Genomic DNA, 14,483 nt, shown 5'->3' with positions numbered 1-14,483 from the left:
AAAAGGTGAAAAACAGTTGAAGGAATAATGATGACAGAAAAACTCAATGAATAAATAATATTTTTAACATAAGAGTTTTTATGTGCCAGAGATGAGGACGTTTTTCCTTGCTTTTAAGTGCAAGTTTAACTTTTCAATTTTAAGTAATGGCTCTCTTCTCTCTGTGATTTAAAACATATACACACCTTACTTAAAAGACATGTTTAAGGATGAAAATATTTTAAAATCTATTGAATCTTACACTGTTTTTCTCAAAGAAAGTTAATGATGCCCAATACATTTTTTTTCTTATTTTACTCTAGCCATTGCTATTGCCCATCATCAACTCTTAGATGATTGTAGGGAATATCAGGCAGCCACCAACTGTCCTATAAAGGGAAATGATTATTTGTAGATTTTTATTTTTCTTTATAAAGACTGTAGATTAAAAAGGTACTTTGTAGAATACTTTATAAAAATAATGATGATGGGAAAAAAGAAAACTATTGAGGTATTGATAGGGGCTGGTTCTTTTTTTAACTTGCTACACATTTGTTTCAGAGAGAATGAGGGAAAGAATTGGGCAGATTGGGTGTTATTTTGACACATAGAGATGGTTCCAAGGGGAAGGTTATGCTCAGAGGACTATTGCCATCTTCAGAGTTTCAGTATACTTGAACATCAGGGAGACTTTCACACTAAGGATAGAGCAGGAGACCCTCCTTTGGCCAAAAGGAATTAATTTGACTAATATAAGTCTAATCTAGATACATTACTAGCAGTGATCAATTGCTTTATTTTTAAAATATCACCACTCAATATTTAAAGAGATGTGTTTTTTCCCCTACAGTGTTGGGAAGTAGCATGAAAGGCTAAGATAAAGCTTATATTCTAGTTGTGCCTCTGTTTACAAGCTGTAGAATTTGGGGCATACCATTTTACCTGTCTTGTCTTATATTCTTAATCTATAAAATTAGAATGATAATACTTGTGCTGCTGTTTCACAGAATTGATGTGTAATAATATATATAATCTTCCTTTGTGAACTGTAAAAGTCAATATACATGTAAGCTGTTATTAGTGCTGGTAGGTTAGAACATCTTTATATGTCTCCAGGTTGTAATATTTTAAGTCTCTCAAAGGATATAAAACACGATTGCTTTTAATCACAGTATCAATACAAGTCATAATGACATTTTTTCCATAATGCTTGTGTTGAGGATTATATGTGAAGCTATCAGAAGTTCACCAGAGCCCTAGAGGTTTAGAATTAGTAAGAGATTATTTAACTCAAGATTTCTCTGCCTCACTAGACTTACATTAAATCAGAGGATTGGAAGAAAATCTCTTTGATTAGAAAAAACAGATTCTTGCCAACTCTAAAATATTCTAAAGATTTTGGGAATATTTACCTATTTCTCTCAGGTCTTTATTTACTTTTCAATAATATTATAATAACCATTTATGGGGCCAGGTAAGTACTTGATATAGTAGGTGGATAACCTTGTAAAGTATATGATTGCCTATTATACTGTATACCTGAAACTAATACAAAATAATATTGACTATAAACTTTAATTGAAAAGTAATATTAAAAATAAGAGCAAATGATGCTTATTGTTATTAGGTTATTTAATTTTAACTAAGAAAATTCATATCTATTTGCCATTAAAAATGGAAAAATTATTAGAAGGTTATTGAACCATCACACAAAATTGAAGAGAAAAATTAACAGCTAAGGACACAGTAAGGAAAGCCACAAAGGTAGTCTTCTAATGATCTTAATATCAAGAGTTTCCTGTTATTCTCTCTAGGTAGTGCCATTAACAGCACTAAATTCCTAACTTCTAGTTTCTCTTTTACTCTGATCTCAAGACAATATTTTCTTTAACAGAATATGTGTGGTCCAACTCGTCGTCGTCGGCAGCCGTCCGTCTCGAGAGACGATGGTGTAGCTTCCTAAGTCTATCTGCACCGCCGAGAATGGCTGTGCAGTCCGACTCGGGAGTGACACGGTATCTGTCTCCTCCCGTGTTGAATCGACATCTTGCGATGACGCTGGAGTGTCCTCTCCAGTGAAGCTGAAGCTACAGAGCCTGGGCAGGGTGATATGGAGGGTCTGCTGTTGCCCATGCAGCAGACCCCCCCTCTCTTCGCAGCTGAAGGGTCCAAGGGAAAAACGGAGTCAATACAGCTTGGCTTCAGGTGCGCCGCAGGAGTTGCCGGTGTTGACTACAACGTCAAACCGCCTTAGGGACTCCGGCTCCGCATTTTCTGTCGGGGTTTACTCCCTTAGCCTTTCCCCTGAAGAGGTATGCCGCAAGGCAGCGGAGGTTTTTTGGAGTCAGAGTTTTCCTTCTCTGACGTGCCCTGACTGGAAGATCGAACCAGCGACACTTAGCTCGCAGGCCGACGCTCAATCCACTGAGCCAAACCAGCCAGGGTCTGTGGTCCAACTAGGACTGATCAATCAAGTTCTAGTTAGGAGACAGGGTTAATATCATGGGCATGGTCATTGGAATATTAAATACTATTAAACTAAGTGCATCTTTTCTGGAATGGATCAACATAGTAATGATTGATATGGTAAATTCATTTTTTCCCAAAGTCCAACTGTAAAGACAATAAAAAAAAAGTTCATATTATGTGCAAAGTGCAAGAGGTAGCTAATACTAGTCTTAAACCTTAGAAAGATTCATGGAGAAGATAAAAGACAAATCCTGCAAATATTTATTTTCTTCACAAGTTTAGACTTCTCTAGATTAAATAGTCTATTTCTCAGGGTTGTTAGGATGCATTTTCTAGATGATAGAATAAGGACAAAGAACTCATTACTAGAATATATAAAGAACTCCTAAAAACCAATAAGGGATAGACAACTGCTCTTTAAAAAGACTTATATAGGCACTTTACCCAGAGTTTTATTAATGACCATTATGCTCAAAATGATTAAGCTTTTATAAATAATTTACCTTTAGTGTGAATAATTGCAAACAAATATAGAAAGAGTTAGGAGAGGACAGTGGATCTGTTAAAAAATGGTAACCTGAGATAAGGATGCTAAAGGTAGAAAAAATATTGAAGCTCAAAGAGTCATATTTGGTGCTTCTGAATTTATTAATAAATAAATTTTAAATACTTTAAAAATATGCTTGCTTAAAGGTTGATTGGAGATGATGGGTAGAGAGGATTCTTTAATAAAGTATGATTCCTTAATATATTGTTAGAATCTTTGTAATTTGCTTAGATTATCTAGTCTGTTTATTTCACAATTATTTAATGAGCACATAACATAACCAGGTGCTAGAAATAAAATAGTGGAAAAGATATGCATTATTTCTATTATCACGAAGAAGCTTAAAGATGGGTAGGATAGATAAAAAAGGAAATAGACCATCGTAATATAAGTTGGGAAGTGATACTATGGAGCAAATGTGAAAACACCCTAGGAGCTTCTAACTGAGTCTGTACATTTTTTAGCATTTTTGACATACATTGATATTATCTTCATATTTTCTGAATAGTTGTTGCTCCCAATTCTCCTCAACTATGAAACTACCTGGCTTACTTAGCTGGACTTGAGCCTGGCTCTATCAAAGCCAATCAAATTAGTATTTGAAATTACACTGTAGGATGTATTTCTAGTGTCTTATGATTTGTAACATTCTGAACCATATAACAGTTCAAGGAGAAAGATTTAGCTTATTTTTTTGATGAGAGAGAAGCTGGCAGACTATGAGAAAGAAGTAGAAAATTAGAAGTTATGGAGAAAAAAGGGTCAGAGAAGAAACTAATCAATTTTTATTGTACATATATGCTAATATGTAGTCAATTGAGAACAAAGTGGCTGTATCTGTATAAAAAAGAACTAAGTAAGGATATGAATCAGATAAAAAGTAGAGTAGGCAGATCAAATGGCATATAATTTATTCAGGCTAAATTCAGGGGGAAAAAATGTTTCCTTAAGTGAAACCATTGGATCATGAAGCACTTTTCTCAAGAAGAGTCTGGTCTTGGCAAGGCTTTAAAGATTCAATAGTTTGATAAATGCATCCTTTTCACAACTGCATAAGAGAAGAGTTCTGGGGGGAAGGCAGTGATGGTCCATCACAAGCACTGTGCTCAGTGAGTAGGGAGAAGACTCTCCTGCCTCTCAACTCTTCTCATGCCCACCCATAATCCAAAAGACATAAAAAGACTCTTTTTTGTGACCATGTCAAGAATGATCAAAAACCATATCCAACATTCCATGATTTACATGTTTGGTTGGCAGAGAATATGCTAAAGACAAAAATTTTAGATGCATAAGACAAAGAGACCCAGGTTGATTGATATGTATTGTTTTCTTGTTTTCAACTGCATTGATTTCTAAAAGAAATCAATCTATTGTCATTTTATTATTATTATTTTTCTGGCTAGCTTTAGGCTTAAATTGCTGTTATTTACAGTTTCCTAAGGTGGAAGATTATATTATTGATTTTAAGTCTTTCTTCTTTTCTAACATATGCATTCAGTGCTATAAATTTCCCTAAACACTGCTTTCACAGCATCCCAGGGATTTCGATAAATTAGATTTTTATTTTTATTTAGTTTAAAATATGTGTAATTTCTCTTCAAACTTCCCCTTTAATTCATTATTTAAGTGTGTTGCTTAATCTCCAAGTATTTTGCTCCATCAGCTTCTGCTGATACTCCTTATTCTCCCCTCTCTCTAGATTTCATGGTGCCTATTTGCCCTGACCTCAATTCTCTGATGGATTTAGAAAAAGTCACTGATATTCAGTTCTTTTAAACATTTTCCTTGCCATGAGGATAGGAGTGATGACTTTTCTGCTCTTTACAATGTTGAAGCTGAAACCAGATGTCCACTTCTTTGTTTTTCAGTGGAAGTCATTCCTGTCTTAAGGGCCTGAACTTGAATCCCTTTTGATTTTATTGATTTTTATTATAATAATTTTTAATTGTTATAATAAGTGAATATAAATTTACTGAAAGGTTATGTACTATTACTATATTTCTTAGTGTAGTATCCTATAAATGGTTTTAGATTGAAATTGAAACCATGGTGACCTGTTAAGCTATTTACATTACCATAGACAATAACATTATTGTGTGTTTCTCAAACAATATGAGTGAGTAAATTTTAGAAGTAAGTTTTATACATTAGGCTCTTTTACCTTTAGGAATACATCCATAATTTAAATATGTGGAATTTCATATGGTTGACAGTAATTATATATATTGGTTATGTTTTCCTAATTTTGATTGTTAGTAGGTCAAAGGTTATGACATTTGAAAATTCTGACTTCATCATAGCATTTGGCATATTCTGGGAATTTCCTTTGATAAAATAAGTAATATATGTAAAATCTATAGTAACCAAAAGCCTATGTAGAGCCACAGAAAAAAGAAATGATGTGTTCCAAATGAACTCAGGTCAGTCAAATATTAGCTGGTGTTTGTAAAAACTAGGTCTTATTAAAAATAAAAATACATAATTGATTTAAACAGACTTGTTCCCCACAGAACTTCTTTGAGCCTCAATAAACATATGTACACTTTAGATCTCTGAGAGGGAGAATCTTCTTTCAGTGGAATTACTATTAATGAGTATTTCAGAGAAAACAGATTGCAAAATTGTGCACCAGGTCATTCTTTTCAAGTAGAGTATGTTGATTCATTAATTACTTTTTTTTTAGATGAAAGTTTTTCTTCTTTGTTGGTGACCGGATCCCTGCAATGATGCGGCACCACATTGCTATGGCAATGTAGAGAGCAGAGTGCTTCCAACCAGGGATGCTTCTTTTCATGTAGAAGAACTTGTCACAAGGTTTCTCAAAGTAATTTTTCTAAAGTAGAAAACATGCTTTAAAATATGTCTGAAAAAATAAAACCTTTAAATTTTATTGAACAAAAGTACATTAGTTTAAAACTGCATTGTGGGCAGAATAGATTATTAAAATTGTATGTTATTCATTAGCATAATTTTATATAATCATATAAGGTCTTAGGTATACTGTTTGCAAATAATTTAGAAAAGTTTTTTTAATCAGTTTTTATTGCACCCATTTGAAGAATATTTTTAAGTATGTTTTATTGATTATGTTGTTACAGTAGTCCCAATTTTTTTCCCTTTGCTCCCCTCTGCCCAACACCCACCTTCCCTCCAGCAACCCCACTCCCCTTAGTTAATGGCCATGGGTCGCTCAGACTCCCACCAGACACTTCCAAACATGCTAGGTGTTGCCTGCCCAGGCAATGGTGAAGTGTTGGAAAACCTGCTTTGTCAAGGCTGGCTCAGCCTCAGGGCTGATGCATGCTGCCATGGCAGCTTTGTCAGACTGGAGGACAAAGTGCCACCTGAGTCAGAGATACACAATCTTTTGTGAAAGACAGTTAGCTGATAGACATCTCACTTACAAGCCCTGCAGAGCAAATGCAAGAAAGGGGGGAAAAATGTTTTCCCCTCTATTCTCTTAGACTGTGTGCTCAGTGTCTGTGAATTAAAAAGACAAAAGACAGGGGAGAGCAATTCGGGAAAGTCGGGACAACTGTAATTGGACAACAATAAATTTTTTTTAATGAAAAAATAAAGACAAAAGATAGGGAGACCCAAGATGGCTGCAGAGTAGCTGGATGCTCCATTCCCTTGCTCCCAGACCCAGACCAGTCCTGCAGCTGAACTACAGAGCACTCAACTCAAAAATCCAACTGAGAGTGAGAGTGTGTGTTAGTGAACGTGTATGTGCACCTGTGCATGTGGCATGTCTGTGAGTAGACAAGAACCGGCCCGCCTGCAGGGCACACAGGAGTGGGTGGCCCGGGCACTCGTGATGGAGCAGCTACCGCAGCCACTGCCCAGCCCAGTACTTCTAGCTGTGCAGATTTGGGGTGGGAGCCTTTCTGAGGAATTGAAAACATTCTCTTCGAAAAGGAGCCTCCAGAGTGCCAGCACCTCGGCACCCAGATGTGTCTCTGTGTCACCTGACCCAGACAGGGCCGTGCACCCTGCCACTTCCAGGAGCCAGGATCTGGCGACTGCAGTACTTACTGTAGCTTCCCTGATCCCGGGTGCCAAGGGAACTGCGAGCGGGATGGGATTGACTGAGGAGACTGCAGATTAGCTTAGCAGCCACGAGCTCCAGGGGTAAAGGGAGATGGCCATGGCTGTCTGGCTCCAGAGACAGCACAGTAGAAGCAGGAATGCCCGAGGTTGAGACTCACAAGAGGAAGCCACAAGAACACCGTGCCACCACCCCCACTATGTATTGCTCCTGGACTCTTCCCAGTACCACCGAGGAGAGGTCCACAGAAAAACTTTATCTAAAATTGTCTGAGGGTCTGGAAGGCTGTGGTCAGCCCTGACTGAGAGAGACTTTGTGCTTTTTGAGGAGGGGGAGTGAGTGGATAAAAGGCCCCCGAGAGATCGGTGCTGAAGTGTGAGGGTCACAGAGGTGCTCTTTCGCAGAGCAGCTGAGGTGGGACTTGGGACTCAGCAGGCACTCTGTGCTCACGGGCACCAGAGTGATAGCATTATGCTAAAGAGGCTGTGGGACCTGACCCAGAATGCCTGGTGAGCCAGGGGCTGTGCAGAGTGGCGAGTAGGACCAGGTCTCCTGTGAGAGCAGCAGGCTTAGGACCGGACAGTCAGGAGCTCAATGCCTGAGACTCACTGGAGCCAAGCAGGTCCCCTCACAGGCAGGCATGCCCAACCCCAGCCTGCGGGATCACAGGCTCTGCAGATCAGTGAGGCCAGGCTCAGGAGCCCCCGCTGTGTGCATATCCACAGGGAAAAGAAGAAAAAGCTCTGCAAGGGTGCTTTCTACCAGACACGACGAGCTACACTCTTCCTCGGGTCGTGATCCACTAAACCCAGCAGAGCAGAGAGATTAGAAACAGGTGCAACAAGTGGTGTTCAGGGCCCTGCCCAGCCTCGGCGCTTAGACAGAGCTGCTGTCTGTGCCAAGCAGGAAGGAGCTACCTCCTACACACAGATTGGCCCCTCACAGGAAATGGCAGCTCATTCACCAGCCCAGGCCAAGACGTGTGGCAATAGGGTGGGGACAGACTCCCACCATCTTCCCTGAAGTCTGAACTGTGCCCGCCAGGGGTGGCCCAGGATCGCACCTTCCTGATCACACCAGAGAGCCCTCTGGAGGCAGGTGGAGAAAGTCCTGGCAGTCCCCTTGGGTCATTAATTGAGCCACTCCTGTGCCCTAGGCTAATGGAGAGAGGGTAGGGCACAACAGTGGTGAGGTTCAAATCTGAAGGAGACATCCACAGGCTGTGGATCAGTTGTAGTCCTCAACAGGCTGCCTAGGGCCAGACAGGGACACCACCATATGACACTGCCAGGGGTAGAACCAGAAAGAGGAGACAGTGGTAAATGCTGGCTTCTACTGAGACAAATTCCACCACGGTCTTCTTCAGGATTGGTGTTATTTTCTCTGCTGCATGGCTTTTTAACATTCATTTCTTTCCCTTCTACTTTGTGCCTATTAGGTCACTAGTGTTTATGTTATAGTATCTTTCAAATCTCATATTTTGCTCTGCCCTTCTCTTACTCCATCTTTCCACCTCTTTCTTCTTCTTCTTCTTCTTCTTCTTCTTCTTCTTCTTCTTCTTCTTCTTCTTCTTCTTCTTCTTCTTCTTCTTCTTCCTCTTCTTCTTCCTCTTCTTCTTCCTCTTCTTCTTCTTCTTCTTCTTCTTCCTCTTCTTCCTCCTCTTCTTCCTCTTCTTCTTCCTTTCTTCTTCTTCTTCTTTCTTCTTCTTCTTCTTCTTCTTCTTCTTCTTCTTCTTCTTCTTCTTCTTCTTCTTCTCCTTCTCCTTCTCCTTCTCCTTCTCCTTCTCCTTCTTCTTCTTCTTCTTCTTCTTCTTCTTCTTCTTCTTCTAGTTTTAATTGGACACCTAAGGACAGGGGTCAGCTTCTATAGCTTTCACGGGACACAATGGGAAGAGGGTGTCTGGCCCCTGCCTCATCCTGAGCGCAGAAATATAACTTGATTTCCATGGATTGGAAACAAGCCAACTAACTGGAATGATCACTGTGAAGTTGCACAAAGGGAAAGCTCCCTACAGTGGAGCAGGGTAGCCTTCTCACATTGCACCACCCGAGGTCAATGACAGGAAATGCTGTCAATCACGGGCCCCAGGACAGGATGTACAGGTACCGCCCACGAGAACCCAACTCCCCAGAAACTCAGCCAGTGAGAAACCCTGAACTGATGCTTTTCTCCAGTCAACTTTCCTCCACAGCGGCCCCTCCCAACTTGTTCCGTTCTCCCCATAAAACAGCGTTCCTCTCCTTTACTTGTGAAACTCGCCTGTGGCTTTTGCTGCAGCTTGTTTTTCCTAAATTGCAGTTCTTTCCTATTTCTGAATAAACCCATTGTTTCCTGAAACAATGACTGACTGCGTTGGTTTTAAGGTCAACATTATGTAGTGGTCCACAAGGCAATCCAGAGAAGACTCCGGGAACCTCTGGGGCTGATGAGCACGCAAGTGCGGTGTCAAACGGACTCCTCATTTTATGTATACGGTCATTATGAAGCCACGGTAATAGAATATTTTTTATCTAAACTGAGTTTATTTTACTTAATGGAAACCTCACTTGAATTTTTTATGGAGAAAAACTTCTACTTTATAAACTAAACAGCAGAACTACATCCATCATCACTTTTTTAAAAAGCAGTTTTCACAGTATACAACATCCAGTGTAATACAAGTGTTTAAAAATGCTTTAAATGTACAGCTCTCCTGCTGTTGGAAGTTGTAATATGTTTCCTCTGTTCATTGACAGCGGTAGAAGAGATTCTCGTCTCCCTATTGGCCAGGGTTTTTTTTGTAATTTCATTTTTATCGTTTTTCTGTTACAATTGTCCCACTCTTTCCCTCATTGGTACCCTCACCCGGCCCCCCTCCCCTTCTACCACGGTCCATCCCGACCCCATTGTCCATGTCCATGGGTTATTTATATTAGTTCCTTTGCTAATCCCTTTCTCTACTTGCCCCTTCCCTCTCTCTCTTCTCCTCCCTCCCATTGGATAAGTGTTACTCTGTTTCTTGTTCAATTTTGTTTATTTCTTTGCATTGTTCGTTAGTCTCCTGTATTCGGTGATAGCATATGGTATTTTTCTTTCATTGCCTGGCTTATAATGCTAAGCAAATACTCTCTAGTTCCATTCATGTTGTTGCAAATGGCAGGAGCTCTTTCTTTCTTCCATTGTCAAATATACCACATTTTAAAAATCTACTCATATACAGAAGGGCATTTGTGTTGTTTCCAGCCCTTGGCTATTGTTAACAGTGCTGCAATGAACATAGGGTTGCATAAGTACTTTTGAATTAGGGTTTCATGAATATTCGGGTATAATTTTAGCCATGGAATCGCTGGTTTAAAAGGCAGTTCCATTTTTAGTTTTTTTGATATAATTCCATATTGTTTTCCATAGTGGCTGCACCAGTCTGTATTCCCACCAACAGTGTAGTAGGGTTCCCATTTCTCCACATATTTTCCAGGACTTTTCATTTGTTGATTGGTTGATAATGGCCATCCTGGCTGGTATAAAGTGGTATCTCATTGTGGTTTTTATTTGCATCTCTCTGATGGCTAGTGAGGTTGAGCATTTTTTCATATGCCTCTCCTCTGGACCTTCTTTGTAGCCTCCTTGGAGAAGTGTTTGTTCAGACTCGGCCTATTTTTTAATTGGGCTGTTTTCTTGATGTAGAGTCGTATAAGCTCTTTATATATTTTGTAAATCAATCCATTACCTGATGGGTCATTGTAAAATATGTTTTCCTATATGGTTGGTTCCCTTTTCATCTTTCTGATGTTTTCTTTTGTTGAGCAGAAACTCTTTAGTTTGATGTAGTCCCATTTTTTTTATTTTTTTTCTTTATTCCCTTGCCTTAGCAGATGTATCACAGTAAATATTGTTACGTGGGATATTTTAAATTTTTCTGCCTCTATTTTCCTCTAGGATATTTATGGTGTCACATCTTACATTTAAGTCTTTAATCCATCTTGAGTTTATTCTGGTGTGTGGCATATGTTGGTTGTCTAGTTTCATCTTTCTGCACGTCCCTGTCCAGTTCTCCCAGCACCATTTGCTAAAGAGGCTTTTTTCACTCCATTTTATGTTCCTTCCTCCTTTATCAAATATTAGTTGAACGTATAGACCTGGATTTATTTCTGGACTCTATTCTGTTCCATTGATCTATATGTCTGTTCTTATGCCATACCAGACTGTTCTGATCACAATGGCTTTGTAGTACTGTTTGATATCCTGTATTGTGATTCCTCCTGCTGTGTTCTTCTGTCTGGAGATTGCTTTTGCTATTCGGGGTCTTTTTTTGGTTCCATATCAATTTTTGGAGCATTTTTTCTTGGTCTGTGAAATATGTCATTGGTATTTTAATAGGGATTGCATGGAATCTGTAAATTGCTTTGTGTAGTTTGGCCATTTTGATGATGTTGATTCTTCCCATCCAAGAACATGGTATTTGCCTCCATTTATTTGTATGTTCCTTAATTTCTTTCTTCACTGTTATGTAATTTTCAGAGTACAAGTCTTTTATCTCTTTGGTTAAGTTTATTTCTAGGTACTTTATTTTTCTTCTTGCTATGGTAAATGGTATTTTCTTTTAGTTTCTATCTCTGATATTTAATTGTTGGTGTACAGAAATGCATTAGATTTCTGTATATTTATTTTGTACCCTGCTATTTTGCCAAACTCACTTATTATATCGAGTAGTCTTCTAGTGGAGTTTACAGGGTGTTCTATGTATACTATCATGTCGTCTGCATATCATGATAGTTTTACTTCTTCTTCCCCAATTTGGATGCCTTTTTTTTTCTTCTTATTCTTGTCTGATTGCTGTGGCTAGGACTTCCAACACTATATTGAATGGGAGTGGAGGGAGTGGACATCCTTCTCTTGTTCCTGATTTCAGGAGGAATGCTTACAGTTTTCATCCATTGAGTATGATTTTGGCTTCAGGTTTCACATATATAACTTTAATTATGTTAAGGTATGCTCCCTCTATTTCCACTTTGCTGAGTGTTTTCATCATAAATGGATGTTGTACTTTATCAAATGCTTTTTCTGCATCAATTGATATGATCATTTGATTCTTTTGTCTTTCGTTTTGTTTAGGTGATGTATTATATTTATTGATTTGTGAATATTAAACCATCCTAGCATCTCTGGGATAAATTCCACTTGATCGTGGTGTGTGATCTTTTTAATGTGTTGCTGGATCCTGTTTGGCAATATTTTGTTGATGGTTTTAGCATCTATGTTCATCAGTGATATTACCCTGTAGTTTTCTTTCTCCGTTGTGTCTTGACCTGGTTTGGGGATTAGGGTAATACTGGCTTCAGAGGAAGAGTTTGGGATTTTTTCCCCTTTTTGGATTTTTTTGTAATAGTTTGAGGGGGGTAGAAGTTAGTTATTTCCTAATGTTTTGTAACATTTGCCCTTGAAGCCATCTGGTCTAGGGCTTTTGTATGCAGGGAGATTTTTTATTACTGTTCCAATTTTTTTATTTGTTATTGGTCTGTTGAGACTTTCTACTTCTTCTTCATTCAGTTTTGGAAGGTTATATGTTTCTAAAAATTTGTCCATTTCTTCTAGGTTGTCAAATTTCTTGCAATACAGTTGTTTTTAGTAATTTCTTACAATCGTTTGTATTTCTGTGGTATCAGTTGTGATTTCTCCTTTTTTTGTTTCTGATTTTCTCTATTTGGATCTTCTCTCTTTTTTTCTTGATGAACCTGACTAGAGGCTTGTCGATTTTGTTTATTTTTTCAAAGAACCAGCTCCTAGTTTTGTTGATCTTTTGAAATGTTTGTTTGGTCTCTATGTCAGTTAATTCTGCTGTGATCTTGATGATTTTCTTCCTTCTTCTTGCCCTAGGCTTTGTTTGTTGTTGTTGTTTTAGTTTTTGTAGCTCTAGGATGAGGTTTTTTTATTTGAGGTTCTTCTATTTTTTTCAGATATGCCTGTATTGCTAAGAACTTCCCTCTTAAGACTGATTTTGCTGTGTCCCACTGGTTTTGGGCTGTTGTGTGTTCATTATCAGTAGTTTCTAGAAATCTCTTGATTTCTTCTTTGATGTCATTGTTAACCCATTCATTATTTAATAGCATGTTATTATTCACCATGAGTTTGGATGTCTTATATTTTTCTCTGAGGTTGATTTTTATTTTCAAGACATTGTGGTCTGAAATGATGCTTGATATCATTTCAATTTTTTTTTTCAAATTTATTGAGTCTTGTTTTGTGTCCTATCATGTGGTCTATCTTTGAAAATGTCCCATGTGCATTTGAAAAGAATGTATGTTTTGCTTCTTTGGGGTGGAAAGTTCTATATATACCAGTTAAGTCCATGTGGTTTAGTGTGTTGTTCAATGCCTGTATATCCTGGGTGTTTCTTTGCTCGGATGATCTGTCTATTGCTGATAATGTAGTGTTGAAGTCCCCTACTATGAGTGTGTTGTTAATTTTCTTCTTGTGGTCTTCTAGTATTTGCTTTATGTATTTGGGTGCTTCTTCGCTGAGTGCATATATGTTTATCAGTGTTATATCTTCCTAATGGATTGTTCCTTTAAGTATTATGAAATGTCCTTCTTTGTCTTTTTTTATTGTCTTCGTCTTGGGTTCTTTTGTGGAGATGCTGCTAAAAATGTAAACACACAGCCCAGTCAGGAAACCCACACCCTCAAACATAGCTTCCACCCTCTATTTCGCTATCGTCAGCCAATGAGTCAGTATTCATATAAATGTAGAGAGATTAGAGCTTTTATACTATAGGAAGAAGGGATCAGAGTTGTTTTTAAGGAGGAAAAATATGATTTTTGAGAAAGGGTATGGATAGCTTAACAATAGTAACAGGTAGTGTTGATTCTATGCAAGACAGTAGGTAATATTTACATTGTATGTTAATATTAATACAAGATAAAGGGGGAAGAATGCAGGATGTAATAAGAAAGTGGGATTGTATAGTATTAGATTCATATAGTAGTTATATTCTATTTATTCAGTGTGAAAGGGAGGCTACACTAGACAGACAAGCAAATAAACAAAAATTAAAGAGGAAGGATGAGAAGGAGAGATGATATGAAACAAATTAAAGATATAGTTTTTTAAGAAAAAATTTAAAAAAGGAAAGTGAAAATTAAAGGCAATATTAAATTTAAAATAAAAAATGAGAAATTATAGAAATTTAAATAAAATACAAATGAAAACACTGAAATAGAAATAAAAATTAAAAAAATATATAATAGGAAACTTTTTACTCAGTTCAGTCTGCCTAACTCCTCGGAGCCCCAAATATCTGGACTCCCAGATAAATTACACTGTAATCTCACCCCGTGTAATCTCTATTTCACTGCCCCAATTCATGCCATGTGCCCAGAAGTGATCAGATTCTGCTGTGGATGATGGTCTTGTGATTGTAGGCCCAGAGGCCAGGCCGGAGGATAACAAGTAGGTACCAACGTG

This window comes from Furipterus horrens, unplaced genomic scaffold, assembly GCF_987537825.1.
Source record: "Furipterus horrens unplaced genomic scaffold, mFurHor1.1.pri manual_scaffold_19, whole genome shotgun sequence".
Lineage (NCBI taxonomy): Eukaryota > Metazoa > Chordata > Mammalia > Chiroptera > Furipteridae > Furipterus > Furipterus horrens.
This window is presented reverse-complemented; position numbering follows the sequence as displayed.